Here is a 14,260-nt window from a genome sequence, read left to right as displayed (position 1 = left end):
TTCTTCTTCTTCTTCTTCTTCTTCTTCTTCTTCTTCTTCTTCTTCTTTTGAAATAGGAGTCCACTTGGATTTTCTAAGTGGTGTCAATTCAGTGGTTAACCTTAGCAACACGGGAACCGATTACTCAAAGATTTAAATTTAGTGCATTAGAGAAATTATAAATTAATTTAAGAAAAGCTTGTTGCCTTCATCCAGGACAGTAACTATAATGGCAATGCCTCAAATACATATATTCCCATTAATTTTTGCAATTGAAAGTATTATAAGATTTGTGACTGGTTATAAATATATAAATATATGGTCAGCATCTTGCCAACACTTAAATCTTGCCACTTGGAAACCAATTTCTCAATGTGATGTTTACCTCAGATTGAGAAATTATTCCTTCATGATCAGATGAAAAACCTCTGTAACCAATATAGTGTTTGCTGCCCCCAAGATATTTTATGTACAGATATTTTACACAAACTTCCTAGAAATACACTTTCACTCAAAGAATCAAATATAAGGATGAGAGCCTCAGGCATTATAGCAGGTAAATAGAGGAGAACATATGGGTACAAGGCAACAATTTGTGGTAAGTTCTAAATTCATTGTATATCCATATTCATTTAATTCTGTATACACATTGATTACAGAAGGAATATGCTAAAGGTAAAACTGACTGATAAGCCTTCTTGGAAGACATACATCATGACCAATTCTGAGCCTAGGAACGATCTAATCTGTTTTAGAACTAAAAATAACAAAAACCTGAGGGGCACCCTGAGTGGCTCAGTCGGTTAAGTGCCCAACTCTTGATTTCGGCTCAGGTCATGATATCAGGGTTGTGGGATCAAGCCCTGCATTGGGCTGCATATAGCCTGCTTAAGTTTCTCTCCCCCCTCCCCGACCCTACCCTGCACCTCTCTCTCCCTCTCTAAAAAAAAAAAAAGACTTTTTATGTATGTCATAAAAGAATATAAAAAATAAATTAAGACTACTAAAACCAAAACCGACATCTCTGGTTCTTCCTTGTGATTTTTAAGATTAGGATATAGAGAAGTGAGCCTGGAAGATGAAACAAAGACAAGAATTAGCAGGATCAGGTGTCGGGCTAAATTTCAAAGTGAATAGGAATTTTCTTTATTCCTTCAACCATCACAGTATTGGCTCCCAAAAAAAAAAGGCTACATGTAACCAGTTATAGAATGTTACATTTTCTTCTTTCCCATAACCCTCAAAGCTTAGAGTTCCTGCAACTTCCACCCTTGCCCAACTCTTCACATTTTTCTTAGTCAACAGTTAAATGTTGTGGCAGACACAGAAATGCTAAGCCAAGAAGGGAGTTCTCATGGATAAATGCTCCAGCAACTTATTTTTCAGAAGATAGTTTTGAAGGCACTCTGCACCCTTCTGCAAATATCCTGGAGGAATCCCAGTTATTCACAGCATTGACTTCACTAATGAATCCTTTGGCTTTTCTTCTTTCCCTTCCTGTCTCACACTCCCTGCTCTCTCACTATTATTACTCTCCCAGGTAAGTTCCCTCTGCTCAAGTCCTTGTCTCAGGCTCTGCTTTGGAGAAAGCCAAACTAATATATACATCTCTTATTCATTATGAGATCTAATACATTTAGGAACTGAATAGTTACTTTTTTGTTTTTCAAAATATTTTTCATTTCTCAGCAAAGAAGTTTCTGTGAACATAGCAGCCATTCAAGAAGCCATTCATTTGGTTGATATAGTGTATTACCATTTGTTGTATAAAGTAGTCATTTGTTGTTGACGTTCTTTTGTTGTTGTTGTTAATGTTTTGTTTGATTCTCAAAGATGGCAGTCTGAAGAGAATTAAATCCTTTCGCTGGGATTTAAATTTAGTTATACAATAGAAGATTTTCAAAGTCAATCTGATAAACTTGGGTATGGCCATCCATAAGTAGTATTTGCTTAGTTATTATTATGACAGACCCAAGAAAAGGCAGACAAGAAACTATTGGGACATTGATTTCAAGGGAAGGGATTCTCATGATGCTAATTATGGATCAATTAGGAGGTTATTTCTTTACCCTGTGTGGATTTAAGATGACTAGTTTCCAAGGGGGGAAAAAAAATACATTGGGAGATGTGTGTATGTAAGGTGGCTTTAAGCCATTGTGTAGGTAAGGAAACTGTGTATCTCACACAGCAAAAGTATCAGAAAGGAGGAGGGAACCAGGTGACTCTTGAGCAGAGTCAAAGATGAATTTAAAAGTTCAGGTATCAAGCGGAGAAATTGCTTATTGAGAATATTGAGAAACATGAGAAGGAAAAACATGGATAGCCAATGAAGGCAGTCAATGAGCTTGGTTTTAAGATTGTGAAGCTTCAGGTACCATGCGTTGTATAGTTAATCTGTGTACAAAGGCAGGTCAGTAAGTCAACAATTTGCTAAAGCACCTTCTCAGTAAAAGTTGTTCAGGTGCAGTTAATGATCTTCTGTGCATTTGGAATTCCCATGAGTCTGAGATTAAATTGATCATTCTCAAATAATTGGCCAATATTTGTGAAATGATTTGCACAAACGGATGGAGAAAATTCAATAAAGAGAAAGAGAAAATAACTATGTTTTTGTAACATCTATTATATGCCAGGCATTATGCTAGGGTTGTTCCATAGATTCATGGATTCAGTCCTCTCAGAACTGAGACCACAGATGCTGGTGATGGACAGAGCCAGAATATAAACAGAGGACTCTCACTCTGAAGTATTTGCTCTTTCTCCCGCATACGCTGCCTTGTAATTCCCGACTGTCAGACTTCAATAACATACTGTGACACAATAGAAAATATATATTGGTCTCTGCCCCCAGTTCCTGTCACAGAGTTCCTGAAACCCTTGTGATTTCCTAAGCGATAAGAGCACTAGGAACATTTTGGTTCTAATATTTGGTCTTTGACTCTAGTTTCTGATACAAGTCTTGAAACCTTTGTAATTTCCTGGGTGAGAGGAGAGTCTTTTGTACTATCGGGGCCACTCCGGGTGAGTTTCTCAATGGTTCCTGGATGAGGGATGGTCACTAGAAAGAACAAGCTGTGATTAGAAGCCTGGAATTTTTTACCTCACCCCCCATTCTCTTGAGAAGGGAAAGGGGCTGAAAATGGAGTTAATGATCGATCATGCCTGTGTGATAAAGTCTCCATAAAAATTCTAGTAGTATGAGGTTAAGAGAGGTTCCAGGTTGGTGAACTGGTGGTGGTGTGGGGAGAGCGACACACTCAGAGAGGGCATAGAAGCTCTGCACTCTTCCCCAAATATCTTGCCCTATATACCTTTTCATCTGCCTGCTCATCTGTACCCTTTATCATGTCCTTTAATAAACTAGTCAACCTTAGTAAATAATTCCCTGATTTCTTTGAGCCACTCTAGTAAATTAATTGAACCTGAGGAGGGGGTCATGAGAACCTCTTATTTGGAGCCAAATTGGACGGAAGTTGTGGGTAACCTGGGGACCTACCACTTGTGATTGGCACCTAAAGTGGGGTGAAGGCAGTTTTGTGGGACTGAGCCCCTAACCTATTGGATCTGACACCATCTCCAGCTAGAAAGTGTTGAATTGGGTCACACTGTAGGAGATCCAGCTGGTATCCAGCTTTCTTTTTCCTTCCTTTTAAATGCTTTCTGTTCTTGGCTCTCCCATGTTTTTAGGTGGGAGCTCATGGTGGCCTCTGTACCCTGTTCCGCTGGGGCAGAGAACCTGCCCGTGAGGGCCACTTCTTCTCTTTCCCGTACCACTCTCTGCTGGAGAGAGAGGTGGCCACAGGCTCCCCACCCTCCTGTCTGCTTAATCTGCAGTTTAATCTGCTGCCCACCTTTTGTCCTGCTCTCACCTGGTGTCCAAGTGGGTTTTTTTTTTTAAGGTTTGATTAATTTATTTGTCAGAGAGAGAGAGAGAGAGAGTGAGAGAGAGCACAAGCAGGGGGAGCGGCAGGCAGAGGGAGAGGGAGAAGCAGGCTTCTCACTGAGCAAGGAGCCTGAGGCAGGACTCGATCCCAGGACCATGGGAACATGACCTGAGCAGAAGGCAGTCACTTAAGCGACTGAGCTACCTAGGCGTCCCTCTAAGTGGGATTTTGAAATCTCCACTGGTTGTAATAATTAGGGGCAGAGAGAGAGAGAATTGCTTGGAGGGGAAAAAACCTCCATACATTTGGTGACCAAAAGTAAAGTGTTCTGTGTAAAAGTAAGGGATACACAACTCCTAGAAAACTGAGTTTTTCCTTTTTATATACTTTACTGATTCTCCTTTTTATCCAGGATCAACTCCCATGTTTTGCATTGCTATAAAATCTAGAAATACCTTTAATTATCTTATGCAATAAGGAAATCTTTTTTTTATGGTAATGATTTGTTAATTTGACTTTCATTTTAGACTTTTGTTTAATGATGCAACAAAATTGCAATATTGAGAATCTGACCTATGTGACAAGTTTACTAGTTTCTCCAGGAAGTAAGTCATTTGTGAAAGAATAAGTCTCACTAGTTCCAAAATGGCTTCAAGGCTTGGGTCTATTTAAATAGCCAAAATTGGAAGAAACATATCCGAAGTTAATAAAATAAAATATCAATAACATACCAAAAGACTCATATCTCTGATATAGAAACAAGTGCTTAGTATTTTCTACATAGTATTTTTTATTTCATGATGTCCTAGGTATTTTATTTTATTTTTTTAAAAGATTTATTTATTTATTTTAAAGAGAGAGAGAGTGAACTTGAGGAGGGGCAGAGGGAAAGGGAGAGAATCCTCAAGCAGACTCCCCACTGAGCATAGGCTTTGATCCCAGGACCCTGAGATCATGACCTGAGCGAAAACCAAGAGTTGGCCCCAGTGTGACTGTTTACACTTGTTCTGATGCAGGTCAGTCTGAGTTCTGCTTGCCTACAATGACAGGACATGTGACACTTCATTCTGCCAACACTTTTGTCTATTCATACAATTGTGAAATATCTGTTCCAACAGAACACAGTGATAACATCTGAGTTTTGCTTAGTGTGAAAAAGTTAGATCCCTATTAAGCACACCCGTGTTCTTATCTTATTTGCTTCGGACAGTTACAAACATACTGGGTAATGGGTGATGACTTGAATATAAAAATAAATGCACAGTTCCTCTTCTCATAGGTGAACTAGAACAAGCGTTTTTCCCTGCCTACGTAGAAAGCATCCTCAAGGCTGGGAGGGTGAAGACAGACTTCTCATTAACCCTGACCTATTGCTCTTGAACATTCTTGCCATGAGCATGTGCAAGAGTGACAGCTAAAATTCTGAAATTAAATAATGCAAAACTATTCTGTTTAATGGGAGTGAATAACTTATTTTCAATATATAAATCCTCAACCTTTTGATATGCTATTTTCAGAAGAATTTAAAAGATAAAACAATAGCGAAGATGCCATTTGTTGAAGTTTTGTTCAAATGACCCATTCCACTTCAGATATTGGAGGTAAATTATCGTATGAATCTGTTTTTAAAAAAAATTGATTAAATTGAAGTGTGTTCTTCCCTGCTCCCACCAAACAAATGAACAACAAATGAAAACAAAAGTTGGTAGTTGGTAAAATACAGTTATGTGTTTGTTCCTATCATTCTTGTTCCAAAAGAAAAAAAAACTTCAAGGCAACTTATAATATACATTCAATGAGCATGGGGGGAAAAAACGCAGCTAAAACTGGGCAGATAAAGAGAACAGGTCAAAAGGAAATGAAGGTAAGAAGATATGATTAAGCCAGAAATGAGATTATTTATAAAGCCAAAATTTGGCTCTAAGTTTTCTAGCAGCCAATAGGAATAAGGAAGTTATATAAGTACTTGACTTACAGTCTTATTAAAATAAAGATAAATCAATTATTCAGGAAATCCATAAACAGTCCCAGTAATGAGACAAAGAGAAATTTCTTTTATTCTATTATAAGGAGATTACCTACAATATGAATGAAAGTTTTGGATGGATGTCACTAATCTCAATCAATAGATATTCTATTGAGGATTATGATGTGACTGAATGGCTAAGAAATTTAGTAGCACACTGCAGGTTTAACTCATCAGCTTCTCTCATTGATTTCATAGGAATAATAGAAATAAAGGTTTCTGTCATCAAATGTTGCCTTGCATAAGCGGGTGTATGCCCCACAGATCTTCTTAAAACCTTTAAAATTGCCAAAGTGCATGGTAAGTCACAAATTTAGGTGATTCTGTTTTAAAAATCCCCAGAAATTTATCAAAGACCTCGTATTCTATAGCAAAAATTTGGAAAATTCTGTACTGCAAATCCTAAATATTTTATTCCTCTTACCAAATATTCACATGTTAACTAGTGAATTTACTTTGTCTTGTATCAAACATGGCCAAATAAAAGAAATACCAGGAGAAGCACTGTGATTTTACAAGGGATTGGTGACTGGGTGTGGTAAGTTTTATCCAGGAGGCAGGAGTAAAAAGGGGAGCTGGAGTTTTCACTGGAGAAGTACGAGTCTCTCATGTTAGAGCAAGAGGGAAATAGAGTTCATTGTGTGCAGTCTCGTTTGCTGCAGCACGTAATAAACACAACTTTGTAAGTTGTTTTCTTGGGGTGCAAAATAAAATGGATAATCTCCCAAGGCCTTCTGTAATTCTTGAAGATTTGGTGAAATCCTTCCTTTAGTCTGATGTCTTCTCATAACACCATCTTCCCATAGTGAAATGGAATTCCTATGATTTCAGAAAGTCTGTTATTTATAAAACTCATGTGACAATGTTTGCTTTGTCTCTGCATCTAAGGAGCAGGCGTTATGGGGCACCTGGGTGGTTCAGTCGATTGAGCATCTGACTTTGGCTCAGGTGGTGATCTCCGGATCCTGGGATGGAGACCCTGCCTGCCCCCCACCCCTCCTTGCTCAGTGGGGAGTCTGCTTGTCCCTCTGCCTCTGCTCCTCTCCCCTTCTCATGCATTCTCTCTTTCTCTCTCTCTCTCAAATGAATAAAATAAAATCTTAAAAAAAAAAAAAGAGAAGGCTTTATATCTTCCAGAGAGCACAATAACTTTTCTTACTTATGGCAGACATTACGAAGTTTTGTGCATTTGATTTAATGATATTACATGATTGATTTGATTATATAGAAGGTTTTTTTGATATTAAAAGACAAATAAAAAACTATAGACTGCAAATGACTTTAAGGACTGAAATAAGTATGATATTTTTCTATGTAAAAATTAGGAATATGCTTGTAATTATAATTATTGTCAATCTTTTAACAACAACAACAAAAAAACACTTGTACAAGTCATTCCTAATTGACAATATGGGCTAATCCATAAAAATAATCGCTAACATGTGTTGAGTTTACCACATAGCAGACACATTATCTCATTTAATTCCTGTGACAACTTTATGAGATGCCACTGTACTGATTATGCAGACACAGAAAAGGTACCTTAGAAAATTTGAGTGACCTTTCATGGTTACACAGTCAGCAAATGGTAGAGTCTACATTCAAATCTCAAACCTGATTTCCCAAATACTGTCTCAGTCCACTTGGGCTACTATAACAAAAATGCTATAAACTGGGCAGCTTATAAACAATAGACATTTATTTCTTGAGTTGGTGGATTCAGTGTCTGGTGAGAGCCTGCTTCCTCATTGATCCACACATGGCAGAAAAGACTAGGGAGCTTTGCGGATTTCCTTAATAGAGCACTCATCCCATTCCGGCAGCTCTGCCCTTTGACCTAACCACCTCCTAAAGGTGCAAGTCCTAATATCATCACTTTGCAGGTTAGGATTTCAACATATGAATTTGGGGGAGATGAAGTTCGATTCCAGACACTATGCTCTTTCTATTCTGTTATGCTGCCTTCCGATAATAAAGTAACTTTGTCACCTAAATGAATTTGTTATCTTGATATTTATCCAAACTTGTTGACAAAGTATAACCAGCCTAATTAACTATAATAAAAGCAAGTAGGAAAATCACAAAATGTTAAGAGGAAGGAATTCTAAAAAAACAAACAGAAAAATAATGGCACTACTCTAAACTTTTTTTTTTTAAGTCAAATTATCATTCGGACTTGAAAGAATTGTGGTTTATTTCAAGCAAAAGTTTTTGGTCACCTCAGTCTAAAAAGGCTATTGTAGAAGAGCTATGGGCTCTGAAAACCACAGCTGCTGTTACCAACCAAGGGTAAATGTTATTTTTAAAATTATTTATTTATTTATTTGAGAAAGAGAGAGCATGGAGGGGGTGGGTGGGGAGAGAATCTTAAACAGACTCCACGCTGAGCATGGAGCCCGATGTGGGGCTCAATGCTGGGCTTGATCTCACAACCCTGAGATCAAAACAAAAGTCAGACGCTTAACCGACTGAGCCATCCAGGCGTCCGGGGGTAGATGCTATTTTACAGAAGAAAAAGAACCATTGCTCTCTTATTGATTGAGGGGTGCGGGCTATTTCATTGATTGTTAAATCCATTTCACACATCAATAGCAATTTCTCAGCAGCTCTGTAAATACACTTGTGCCAATAGATTCCAACTCTCTTTTAGCTGCCTGCCTTGGTGTTTAGTCTGAGAAACACATTGTCCTGGGGAAGGTTGGTGTTTGCTTTGTATATAGTGAACACTTAGAAGTGTCATAGTAAGGGAGGAAAAAGTTTTCCTTGACCCTCTTAGGGTCCCTGGCTGTGTCTGGAAATTAAACTGACAGGCAGATTAATGAGAGGAAAGTGCACAAATTTTATTGAATTTGTACATGTAAATGGGAGCTTTCATAAGAGAATGAAGACCCAAACTGACCAGAGCAGGAGGCTTTTATACCTTTTAGACAAATAAATAAATAGAAATAAATAAATAAAAGAAAGGAAAGGAAGGAGACAGGAAGAAAGAAAGAAAGAAAAGAAAGAAAGAAAGAAAGAAAGAAAGAAAGAAAGAAAGAAAGAAAGAAAGAAAGAAAGAAAGAAAAAAGAAAAGAAAAGAAAAAAGAAAAGAGAAGGGAAAAGAAAAGAAAAAAGAAGAGAAAGAGAAAAAGAAAAAGAAAAGAAAGAGAGAAAGAATTGACAAGACAAAGGGGTTTGGACAAAAGGCTATGGTGAAATAAGTAGAAAGATAGTTAGTTTAACAATTTGTTTGCAGATTACTCTGGTGCCTTCTCCAGGCTGATAAGAGTCTATTTCCAGTAAAATGAGAATTTATTTATTTTTTTTCAATATTTTATTTATTTATTTGACAGAGACAAAGCGAGCGAGGGAACACAAGGAGGGGGACTGGGAGACGGAGAAGCAGGCTTCCCGCTGATCAGGGAGCCTGATGTGGGGCCCGATCCCAGGACCCTGGGATCATGACCTGAGCTGAAGGCAGGCCTTAACGACTGAGCCACCCAGGCGCCCCAAATGAGAATTTATTTCTTGCCTTTAAGCAGAAAAGGGGGAGATTTTTCTGCATCTACTACTTCTTAATTGTCTTCAGCCTAAAATAACTTTTAAGTCAAAGAAGTATATTTTGGGGTGACATTTTCTGGTTTCCTTCATTAATTACTGCTTGATCAGTTCGGTTGTTCTTAGTATTTTTATCTAAGTAGGTATTTCACACACACACACACACACACCAATCTTATTCACTTAGCAATTCTTTTGAAAACCCTGTTTTTTCTTCAGGAGAGAGGTTATATCAAATTGAAAGACCTCACAGAGAGAACAGATCTTTGCTTTTTTTTTATTCAAACAAAAATATACGTATTGTGACAACACATTAATACAAAAATGCACCAAGTCACAAATGAAAGTCACTGGAGGTCCACCTCCCAGAAATAACTAATCATTAACTTGAATCATATGCTCCCTGAATTTTCCCCTATCCAGAAAAACAATTGTTTTTCTTCATTTTTTTTTTTTAGATTTTATTTATTTGAGAGAGAGAGTGAGTGAGAGAGAGTGAGCATGAGCGGGGGGAGGAGCAGAGGGAGAGGGAGAAGCAGACTCTCCCCTGAGCAGGGAGTCTGAGGCGGGGCTCGATCCCAGGACCCTGAGATCATGAACTGAGCCAAAGGCAGATACTTAACTGACTGAGCCACCCAGGATGAGCCCTGATTATTCTTAATATTATAATTTTAGGCAAAGTTTTCTTTACTTCTGTTGAAAAATAAAAGTATGTCTACGAAAATGTCTATTACACAATATTTCAACCTCAGCCAAGACACATTCATATCCTAAGCAAACAGGTATTTCTTGCTTAATGGGTTATTTTCACCCTACTGAAAACCTCTGAAGGTCATCCCCTCTTCTTTAGCTATACTCCCTGGCTTGGTGACTCACTCATTCTAATGGACTTAAATACAATCCATTTACCACCGATTCTCAAATGTCTATCTCCAGCCCAGACCTCTTTTCTGAACTCCAGACTCATATCTCCAAATGCCTATTGAACGTCTCTACCTGGATGGCTAATGGACATTGCAAACTCAACATGTCTGAAACTGAGCTAATCTTTCCCCGTCTACAAAATCAACTCTACAGAGTCCTCTTTATCTCATTTGATAGTAATTACATTCTTCTGATTGCTCAGGTCAAAACTCCTGGAGTCATCGTTGACTCCTATCTCTTTCTCACAACCCACATGTAATCCACAACAAAATCCTCTTGGCTCTACCTTTAAAAATGTAAGAATCCAACAGCTTCCTGCAACCTTCAACACTCACTCACTCACCCCACCCACCCACCACACACACACTATTCCCAATACCTTTAGCAAGAATAAATGTAAATTGGATCATGTCATTCTTTAGACAAACCTACAAAGATTCTCTGTTTTATTAAAATAAAATATAAAACCTTCACAGTGGTCTACAAGCCCAGCATTATATGTCTTCCCATTACCCTTCTGACCCTCTCTCTTCTCTTTGTCTTACTCTAGTCCACCTACTCTGGCTACTTTGCTCCTCCTCAAAAGCAAGTAGCTTCCACCCAGGACCTTGGCTCTAGCTATGCAGAATGCCTGGAATGTTCTTCTCCTCCTTGAGTGATTCCTTTATTGCTCTCAAGACTGTTCAAATTTGACCTTTCCAAGTATGTCTACCCTGCCTACCCCACTTTTTATAATTGACACCATCTCCTCAAACTGAGAACTCTTGATCTCTCCTGCATGTTTTATTTCTTTTTTCCATAGCACATTTCATCTTCCATCTCATTAGGTAACTTACTAGTCATTAGGTTTATTGTCATCTCCTGCTAAACTAGAAGCTCCACAAAAATAGGGATATTTGTTTTGCTCATTGGTGCATCCTTCACAGCTGGAAGCAGTATCTGGGCCATATTAGCTATTTTATCTTTGTTGAAGGAAGGTAACTATCTCTGGGAATTTAATGCTAAACCCAAGTACAGTGTAAAAATATTTTTCATTATTCATGATTTACTGAAAATGTTACAAAGAATTTGGCCTTATGCTATGACATAGATGCTCATGAATTTTTTGCCTTTGTAATAACATTTATTTAAAAAATCGTCTCCATCTATCCTGGCATTCATCTGCATGGTCACATTTGTTTTGTCATAGAGCTGCACAAGAGTTTCATCCCACATGCAACCTCAGCGGTCAACTTTGAAAGACATAGCTGAACTAGACTGTATCATAAGGCTTAAAATTCTTGTATTTGCCAAGGAACCTCACAACTTTTTATATATCCTCACTTAAAATTCATCTGATTTCTCTTCAGCCTGTGTACTAGGACAGCTATAACAAATTACCACAAATGTGGTGGCTTAAAAACCAGGAATTTATTATCTCATAGTTCTCTAGAAGTTTTAAGTTAGAGTGCTGTGAGGACCACACTCCCATCGAGGGCTCCAGGGGAGAATCCTTCATTGCTTCCTCCAGCTTCTGGTGGCTCCTGGAGTCCCTTGGCTTGTGGCTGTGTCACTCCTATCTCTGCCTCTGTCTTCACGTGGCCTTCCTTTGTGTGTGTATCTGTGTCTACCTCTTCTTCTCTTTTCTCTACAAATACAGCAAATATTGGATTTAGAGTCTACCCTAAATCCAAAATGATTTCATCTTGAGATCCTTAACAAATCACATCTACAAAGACTCTATTTCCAAATTAAGATCCCCTGGGGCTCCAGGTGGACATGAATTTGGGGGGAAACTGTCCCACTGTAGTGTATAAAATCCACATGGTAAAATTTTTAAAATCACTTATATTATTCATCATGATTTGTGCCTCTTGAATGTTCAATTTTTAAATTTTGCCGTCTTTGAGTTGTGTTTTTGTTTTGCTTTGCTTTGCTTTCTTTTTGTAAGATACACTAAGCACACAACTTACAACCTTCCTTTAGAATAGTCCTCAAAGGTATGGAAATAATGACAAATAAATATTTTTGTTCTAAGTAGTTGAGAGCAAATGCATTTCTCTCAAATGTTCTATTGCACAGAAAGATAAGGGATTAGAGTCAAGAAAACAGAAAAAAAAAACCCACATAAAATTGCAGTTAGAATGTTTGTATAATTGGACCCTGTCCAGGTTACCTTGACCCATGTACTGCATGGCAACTTCCTGGCCCTACAAGTTAAGCATTAGTGGAGTCCTTCCCCCTACCTTGACCAATAACAGGAACATTTTCAATACTGTGAAGAAAACCACAGAGGTGTATAAACAGAGGATGTTTCACTGATGGTGTGGCTGCAGCTGAGTGACAAACAGAAACCTCCCACAGACTGAGCCAATAGCAGACCATGGCAGAAAAAGGGAGTAAGAAACTCACTAGCAGATTCTCAAAAGCCTTTCATTTTCAGAAAGTTGAGCACTCCAGCTAGGGATGGGCTTTTTAAATACACGAATAGTTAGAATAGATCCATTGTACATTTCATACGTTTGTTAATGATGATGTCACGGATACGTAACATTTTCTTGTGTATACTACTCCTATATAAATTATAAAGCAGTTGCTTCTTATAGTTGAAGATCTAGGAATGAACATTTCATTCAATCAATATATGAAAACATACATCAGAAGAATTCTGTTTGGATAACAAGTTCAATGTCTTATTAGATACACTCAGGTAACAAGAAATAGAATAAAGAAATACATAATATGCTCTTCACTGTTGTTTTGATCCAAGAAGTTTGGCTTCTAGTACATCTGCTAGAAAAGCATAAAATAAATATAGCTTAAGCAAACTGTTGAGTTATTTAAAAGGAACATCTAGAAGTTAGCATGTCTGTATGTTGCCTTACCCACACTTTTCATAACCACTCAAATAATTGAGAGCTGAGATGACCCTGAACCCTATCTCTTCTTCTACAGCTAATTATTTTAGTGCTTTAAATTGATTAATCTGAGTCTAAAGCATTACAAGGTTGTCTTCTCAAATTGACAGTGTTTTTCTTCTAAAATATATTTGAATTACTGGGTTTTAATAGAAAATTATAGAAAATGAGACAGCAGTAAGCACAGTAAAGTTATTTAGTTAGTCCTTCCAGAAAAGTTGCCAATTTAGAGAAAGAATCCCTTCAACGAGTAACCACAGGACTATGTTTTCATGTATAGAACAATAAAATAATCCATTGCTTAAAAAAGAAGCAGGGAAATCAGAAATTAATGCTCTTGTTTCCAGAAGAATGCCAACAAAACTACAGAAATAATGATAGAAGGAGAATATCATCATTTTGGAAACACTCTTAGCAATGATTAATTCAGACAAGATTTATTGATTTGTGTTAAAACTCACTGCATGAAAATCTGGTAACAAGACATTCTAATCTCAACGAATCACTCCCAGGATTACTTATTAATTACAAAAGGGAACAAGTACATTCACAAAGGACAAATCTGACAGACAGCACCTTAACCAAGAGATCAACCATGCTGTCCGTAATAGGAGAAACTGAGATTGCATGCTTCTTGATGTGATGCTTTGTGAAGAACACACATCACTTTGTTGTTCTCCAGTGACCTTAAATATTTGACTTGAACCTGATAATGAAGAAGAAACTATACAACCAAGAGTTGAGAGGCATTCTGCAAAACATCTGACATCAATTCTTCAAAAATAGCAATGTAACAAGAAGACAAAATAAATTAATGGCTAGGAAACTGTTCTGGAGTACAGGCGACTAAATAGATATGACAACTGAATGCAACCCATGATCCTTGATAAGATTCTGGATCGGGGAACCAAAACATTATAAATTGCCTTACTGGAGGCGTGAAAATATTATAAATTAAATATCTTCTGTTTTGGGAAGAAGTGAGGAATTCTGAGAATGGAATGTATAATGAG

The sequence above is a fragment of the Halichoerus grypus genome, chromosome 3, assembly GCF_964656455.1.
Source record: "Halichoerus grypus chromosome 3, mHalGry1.hap1.1, whole genome shotgun sequence".
Classification (NCBI taxonomy): domain Eukaryota; kingdom Metazoa; phylum Chordata; class Mammalia; order Carnivora; family Phocidae; genus Halichoerus; species Halichoerus grypus.
The sequence above is the reverse complement of the archived record's forward strand: the minus strand, read 5'-3'. Positions refer to the sequence as shown.